Source organism: Pelecanus crispus, chromosome 1, assembly GCF_030463565.1.
Source record: "Pelecanus crispus isolate bPelCri1 chromosome 1, bPelCri1.pri, whole genome shotgun sequence".
Taxonomy (NCBI): domain Eukaryota; kingdom Metazoa; phylum Chordata; class Aves; order Pelecaniformes; family Pelecanidae; genus Pelecanus; species Pelecanus crispus.
Window position 1 is genome coordinate 59728321 of NC_134643.1, and position 8229 is coordinate 59736549.

The following is an 8229-nucleotide window of genomic DNA, read 5'->3' on the forward strand; positions in this document are numbered from 1 at the left end:
CCAGTTCCCTTTCAGTTGTGCTCTGGTAGTCTTCAGCACCAGAGGCGTGTTTGATTTGTTCTCTCTGACCTTCCTGTTTATAGCATAGGTCCAGCAGCTAGGTTCCTGATCAGATGTCATACAGTTAAGAGGAAGGGGGAAGGAAGTACTTTTCACTGTTATATTTTGCTTAAACATTTTCCAAGAAATGCAACTATTTTTTCTGCAAATAAGATGTAATGATCTCTTAACAGAGGCTGAACTTCACTGCTTGTTCTCTTTTCTGTTGATCTGCACTGAAAACCTGTCCTTTAAATCATCATTCTCCTTGTGTGCAATGTTTTCTGAAAGGAAAATTCATTGCCATAAAGTTAAATGTTCATTAAATGAAACATTAGTTTACATTGTGAATGTTGTCTTAAAGACGCATTGCTGTTGCTAAGCCTGACCTGCATAAAACTGTCTCCATCCAAATAGTAACACTAGAAGTGTGGATTCTGCTTAAACCAAACCCACACTGTTAAGGGATTAAAATTCAAGCCACACTCTGATTACATATTTTAATTTAAGTGATAATATCGCTCTGCATCAGTAGAAGCAAGGAAAATACGCTCAAATGGAGGCAGTGTAATTTAACATATATTGAGATCTTCTTTTTAATCTTAGGAAAAAAGGAAGAGGAGTGGTGGCATCTAAAGAAGTGAGAAGCAGTGTAGTTTCTTACTGCTTTCTCTAACCTGGACTGCAGTCTCTGTGAAGAGACTACTATAGTTTTGGGCAGTACCTTTATCAATTGAAAGTACCAGAGTTCAAGCAACTTTGGATTACATCCTCCGCAGTATACACAATTACTGTGGTAGCTGTAAGTGCATCAGAAAAATTTTTAAAAAGCTAAAAGAAAAGCAGATTAAGCCAAAGAGAGGGAGAAGAAGGGAAAGCTACTTTGCAATAATTTTCAGGAAATGCTGTAAAAGTGAACATTACACACAGTGTATGGACATGAGCTTGAGAATGGAGACTTTGTCTTTGCAATCCCCAAAGGATGTGCATGCACTCTCCTTCTCTTCATGCTTCCTTCACAGATAAAAAAGAGGTGTAAGGTTATCCCTTCAGTTTCTTCTTAACAGGCAGAAGAATTATCCCACTTACATGCAGAGACCTCAGTGGAGAAAAATGAGGATTGGTAGTGAATACCCATGCAGTATGTCTCTTGAAACTTCAGTCATTCATAAGTAATAGCTTTTTCTTCTTTTCATGCTTGTTAAGGAATCACTGTGTGTGATTCCAAGCAATACTCTGTTACTCCTCTCACTTAATCTATTCCAATTAAGTTTTGGCATCCATAGACACAAAAGGATCTATCTATCAGATGGAGTGCTTCTGCAATAGAGCAATGCTTGGTGAAAGTGAGATTAAAGTTCCCTCGGATGGAAGAGGCATGCCTCTTCAGTGAAGCTGCTACAGTAGCTTAGCTTGCATGGGAGTGTGACTGGATCAGTGATAGCAAATTCACCATGCTAGTCTCATAGCAGAGTCTGACACCATCAGTTACCTTGTTAGTTCGCACAGAAATCACTGTGCCAAGACATACCTATGCTACAGAGGCCTGAAGAGCTTTGGCTTCAGCAAGCTGAAAGGCAACTTCTAGAAAATCAGGCTGTGAAGTGATGCCTTTCTTTCTAAAGGCTTCACAAAGGGAATTAACTGGCATGTTAATTCCCTATCTAAAGTGAAATCTAGTGACAACCTTTAGCAGTAGTTTAGGGTAAATGTTCAAGAAAACTCTTCTAATAAAAGAAACCAGGTATAAATCCCTGAATTTCCCCTGCTCTGTTTGCTGAGCCACAGTGAAAGCAACCTTCACGGGTGTACATATATAAAGCAGTGAACGGATTGCCATAAATTCAGTGGTAATCTCTTCAGCACTACTGGGATGGGCACTCCAACCAGAAAGGCTTTAAATAATCCTTTCAGAAAACTGAGAATCGTGAATTGACAAGACAGCAAAAGGCCATTTACTAGTCAGTTAAAATCTTTTAACCCAAAATGAGATATAACTTAATGAATGGATGGACAAGTCAAGCCTTTCAGCTCCAAGACAGGACATGAAGAAGCCAAGTAATTCTTCAGACACTGTGTGGGTCTTGTACTATCTGTATAGGCCATTCATAGCCTCTCTTGCACTCAAGGGAAGTTCTCTCCGGCATGTGATGACACAGATTGGTATCACAGTAGCCAGCTATCCTTGGGTGGGCTGAGTGGAGTCGCTGGATTTGGTCTTCACCTCCAGGAGAAGGTCACCCCCAAAAACTGATCCTGGGTGACATGAATGATAGCTAACACTGTGCCGTGAGTTACTCAACAGGTACCATGTACAGCAAAGGCTGATGGGTGTCTTAAGTGGGATGGGCTCCCTTCAGGAGCAGAAAAAAATAAAATATCTCCTGCATTTCTAACAAAATTAAACAAGATCATGACTAAGTCAATAAAAACATGGACAAACATTTTACTAGAAAAGACCCATGCAGTTGAAAAGATGTCACATGCCACGAGGAATCTAGACATTCTCTTAGTAAGTGCTAAGAAGGACCCAATGGTTATGACCTATGTGCACACCACCAACAAAGAAACAGCAGGCAAGAGCTCCAGAAAGCAAAGTTTAAACCAGGAGGCTAAAAACGCGGTCCTACACAGAAGTGTTCTTCAATGGTCCTGGTTTTATACACTGTGTCAGATAATAGAGGCTCAGTCCTGATTGATTAAACTGTGTGGGGGGAAAGAGGCTTATATTTGTTAGTACCTCGTAAATTTGTGAAGCCGATTAAGTTTATATAAGATGGGTTCCTCCTAATCAAAACAGAATCAGTGCTGCTGACATTTAAGATTAAAAAATGCTATGAGGCAATTTTAAAATGAAAACCAAGGAAATCATGCCAGGTGTGGAAAGTAAATTGTTCAGATTGATATATCTTTGTAGTCTGAAATAACAGAAAACGTATGACTTAGAAAAATGGGTAGGATAGAAAGTAAGAAAAAAACAAAGAAAAACTATATCCCAGGTAAGCAGAGCATATAAAAATATGCAACTAGATTAAGACAAAAGCCCAAATATGTCTATACAAATACTTCAATTTTGAAATATGGTTTAAATGGCAGAACCATTGGTGAATGCCTTTTTAAAAAAAAACCACAATGTAACGGGCATTATGGAAGTTTGATGAAAAGAAGATATTCAGTAGAACACTAAGACAAGAATATACATTTTGTACAAGAAAAGTAGTTTGCATTTACACATTAATGCTAAAGAAGGTATAGTGCCGAACAGAGTATGTGTCAACAGTTGTGTTGTACTACAGAATTTCAATGGCTGCAGAATTTCATTCTGCACTAAAAAGAACAGTATGTTGTTAATGCTATGCTATCAATCACCTGACCAAAAGGAGGTGAGTGAAATGCTAGAGATGACCAGAGAGACTGAAGGGCAGACAAACAGTTACAATGGGACAGTCCAATGACACTAGACTAGATAAACATCACAGTGAACCATGATGAGTCTGTCTGTACTAGTAGACTAAACCAGGACAAGGCAAAGGTTTGAGCTCTGGAATGACATCATAGACTCTGGTCAATTGTTAGTGAACTCTTAGACATGGGTTTTGTCCATGTCAATGAGCAAGCCAGGGACAGTTTCCAATATGCAGTGTGAAAGAGGACACCTTCTACTGTTGGGGAAAGAGCTTGGATACACGAATCTTCCATGACCGCTCCATGTCAATTCTCTTACAGCCAGAAATGGACCTTGGTCTGCTTTATTTGCTAATATGGATCTAGTCAGAGATTCTCCTATTTTAGTCACTACAAATGATTGCTTCTTGTAGCTATCTGTGAAAGCTCTCACGAGAAAAGAAACAAACTGATTTAGTCCTGAGTAATATACAAGACCTAGTACAAGTTGAAATGACAAAAGACACAAGTTTACTGTAATAGTATTTTAAGGGCATATATAAAAATAACAAGACTGGCAAAAATAAGCTCAAGACATTATTAAAAGGGTCAAATGTTTCCAGTGCCAAAGGGGCTGTTTAAAGAATCATTTAAAAACTTAAAGTGAGCTTAGACCTTTTGCAAGTCTACCGATGCTATAAAGGTAGGGTTATTGTAGCCTTAATGTTCCGAAGAAGTAAATGAGGCAAAACATAGAGAAAAATGATAACTTATAATGATATTTTCCAACTAAATCTTTCAGTTTAATAAAACATAATTACAAGCCTTGCATAACCTACATTCTTACTCAATTGCTTTCTTGTGATAAAATCTGTAAAGGAACTTAAAATTGCTCAATCGCTGAACAAGTAGTTGTAGTAAATAATCAAAGGCTTTAACAGGCCTCAGTATCAGAGTAAAAGAAGTACCAAATGCAAGTTTTTGAGGAGTACTCAGAGAAGAATCCAGGGAACTACTGACCAATCAGGATGGCTTTTGTACAGGATAGGTGATACAAACTATAATGAAAAAAAGAAATAGTAGAGAGAAAGGTTCTGGGAAAGAGTTAACATAGCTTTTGTAGAAAGTAGTCATGCTTCATAAAACTAGTGAAGTTCTTGGAAGAACTCCAGGAGCAAACAGATACAGGGTTATCCAATTAGTGTATTATACCTAGATGCCTAAAAAGCTTGAAGAAGTCCCACAAAAATGTGATTCCAAGAAACTAAGAGATAAAAGGAAGGTTCTCATGTAGATTAAAGTCAGTTAAAGACAGAAAACAAATGAGAGAAATTAATGGTTAGTTTTCATATTGGAGGAAACCCTTAAGTGAGTTCTTATAATCTTTTATAATCTTCAGCATAATTATAGGTGATCTGGAAGACTGAGTGATGAGAAATCTCTCACCTGAGAGATCTGGGTGACTGAGAAATACAAAATTTTATCTAAGGTACTCCAATCTAACAATGATAGAGAAAATGCTAAGTTATTAGGTATAAATGGGCTATGAAATTAGAATCATAGAACCATGGAATCATAGAATTATTTGGGTCAGAAGGATCCAACCCTTCTGCCATGGGCAGGGACATCTTTCACTATATCAGCTTGCGCAAAGCCCTCTCCAACATGACTTTGAACACTTCCAGTGATGGGGCATCCACAACTTCCTTGGCAACCAGTTTCCATGCCTCACTACCCTCAGTGTAAAAAATTTCTTCCTTATATCCAATCTAAATCTACCCTCTTTCAGTTTGAAACCACTGCCCCTTGTCCTGTTACTACAGGCCCTGGCAAAAAGTCTTTCTCTGTCTTCCTTATAAGTCCCCTTTAGATACCGAAAGGCTGCAATTAGGTCTCCCCGGAGCCTTCTCTTCTCCAGGCTGAACAACCCCTTCTCTCTCAGCCTTTCTTCATAGGAGACATGTTCCGGCCCTCTGATCATTTTCATGGCCCTTCTCTGGACCTGCTCCAACAGGTCCATGTCTTTCTTGTACTGGGGACCCCAGAACTGGGTACAGTACTCCAGGTGGTGTCTCACGAGTGAGGAGTAGAGGGGAAGAATCACCTCCCTCGACCTGCTGGCTGTGCTTCTTTTGATGCAACCCAGGATATGGTTGGCTTTCTGGGCTGCAAGCTCACATTGCTGGCTCACATCTAAGTTTTCATCCACCATTATCCCAAAGTCCTTCTCTGCAGGGCTGCTCTCAATCAATTAATCAATTCAGTGTTAATAAATACATAGAAATTCATGCAACAAAAAAATAATTCTAACTATACAAGATCAAAGAACCTGTGAGAGCAGACAAATAATAATAGTAATGGGAGAGTCCAATTATCATAGACTGGCTAAATAACATGTTTCTTGAATACTGTATTGAGCTCTTGTCATTTCATGTCTGAAGGAAAACTGTAGAATACTCTGTAGAAACAGGAAAGGTACAGAACTGTTATCAGAAATATGGGATCTCTAGGAAGAAAGACTAATTGCTATGGAATTCTTCAACTTGGAAAAATAAACAACCAAGAGATGATTTGACAGAAGTTTGTAGCATCTCAAACAAGAGATGGTGAATAAGGAATGATGGTTTATCAATTCTCCTAGAACAAGAACAAAGGAGTAACTTACCATGCAACTGGCACAAAATTAGTCCAGGAAAATGTGGGCGCTTTTTTTTATACATATATTTTATTTATAAATAAATTGGTTAATGCTTTACTATCAGACATTATGAAGCCAAAAATTAAGTGATTTTAGAAAGGGATTAGTTGAATCTCTAAAGGCTAGAGCCATTAAGTACATATTATCTACAATAGCTTAGATGTAACCTCCAACTCAGGAAGGCTCTGGGCCAGATACCAGGTAAATATATCAGTTAAGGATTTAATTAGTTACTGTATACTTTTCCATGTTTACTACACCCTGGCTTTAAGCATCCAGTGTAAACATTGGCAGAGACAGAATACCAGGCAAGATGGAATGACTGTTTAGACCCAGGGTGTCAGTCTTATATTCCTATATTACAGTCTCTGCTGCAAGTAGAAGGGAAGAAAAGAGTGTCTTTAGATGCTGAAACAGCATCATTAATCCATCGTGAATCTGCAGTGAATAAAATAAACTCAAAAATGTGCATCAACATCCTATGTACCTCTGAATGCAGCAGAAGGACAAACAGGTTAGAAATACACTACAAGGCTACAGCAGATGCAAAAGTACTCATCTCAAAAGTTTGCAATGCATGTGCATGCTGTGAACAAGGAGCTGGAAAATTTTTAAAAAGAGAATAGGAAAAGCCAGCCAATTGTTTCAGATAGCTTTACATCTACTTTTCTAGACAAACTAGCCTTCAACAATGAGGGCCATATGCTCCTCCACCAACAAACTGGAAAGGTCCCAATGAATGTACAAAGCTTTTGACCTGCTGAGCAAGTTTGCAGAGGAGTCTGGGTCCACCAACCAAATGCCATGGTGAAACATCCATCGTGTAATATGAGGAGTTGTTAGGATCAAGGTTAGAGTATACAGAACCCTGGCAGCCACTCAGAAGGACTTAAAAAGGGCCAAAGCAGGCATGAAGTCATTGTGCTACTTATTCCCACATATAGAACATGACATGCAGGGTTTCTTTTCATGGAAATTTCAGCTCTGTAGTGAGAGCAGAGGGAGCATGTAGGGAGTGAGGAGAAGAGGCAGACATCATTCATTGGAGTTGTATGGGAATAAGATTGTGTGTACAAACGTGTTTGAATGAACAAGAAACTACACAATGACTGGCAGGATGGGTTGGGTTTGTTTTCTGTTACTCTGCAGAAATACAGGGTTCTCAGAAATTTTCCAGCTATTGTTCCTTGATGCCTTGGAGAGATTTCCACTGCAGGCTTCCTTTTCCAGCAAACTGTTCAGCCTCATTTTCCTTTCTTACATAAAAGACAACCCCTGGGCTAGCAGAAACAGAACAACAGACTAGTTCAGCATGGATCTTAACTAGAACTATTGAGGTCACAATACACTTACTACCCTAATCTCATGCAAATTCAGGTAATATGTTTCTCTTTGAGGAAGATAATGATAAGGGAATAATAAACATTACTTCAGAACAACAAAGAGAAAATTGCCTGCTGTTAAAACACAGGCAGGTTCTTTGATGTTTGAGCATACAGTAAGGAAGGGGTTGCAATGATTTCATAACTGTATATTCAGTGTAAATAAAGAGTTGTCAAATGTGATTTACAGTATTAATTGAGATGCTTACCTCTCCTTTTCTGACTATATAGGAAACATTGGTGACTCATTGCTCAAATATACAGGCTGAGGGGCTGGAACTAGTTAGTGGGAAGCCCTACAGAGAGGAGCATGTCATAATTGGCTCCTAAATCACAGAAGGATGATTCCTCTCCTGAATATCAGTACCTAGCACTGAGGAAGGTAGCAGCAACCTCCTTTTGCACGGTAACTTTGTGGCTCAAGGTAATGATCAGGAAGGTGAAGACCTGGGACTCACAACAGCTCCTGTCTGGAATCACCAGGCTACAGGACTGTAAAATGCTTTTTACCACCCCCACTGCAGCTGGACCTCATGCAGAAGGGAATGAAAGATTCATAGGATCAGCAACAGATTAAGTTTATGGAAGCTTTGATTCTGTAACCGAGTAAGAATTGGATTCCTCTCGCACAGCAGAGCCGTACATTGTGACCCCTGCTTCCAGTGTTCATTACATATTTTATTTAATGATGCTTAGGTGGATATTGTACGAGTCCCTAGAGCAGAA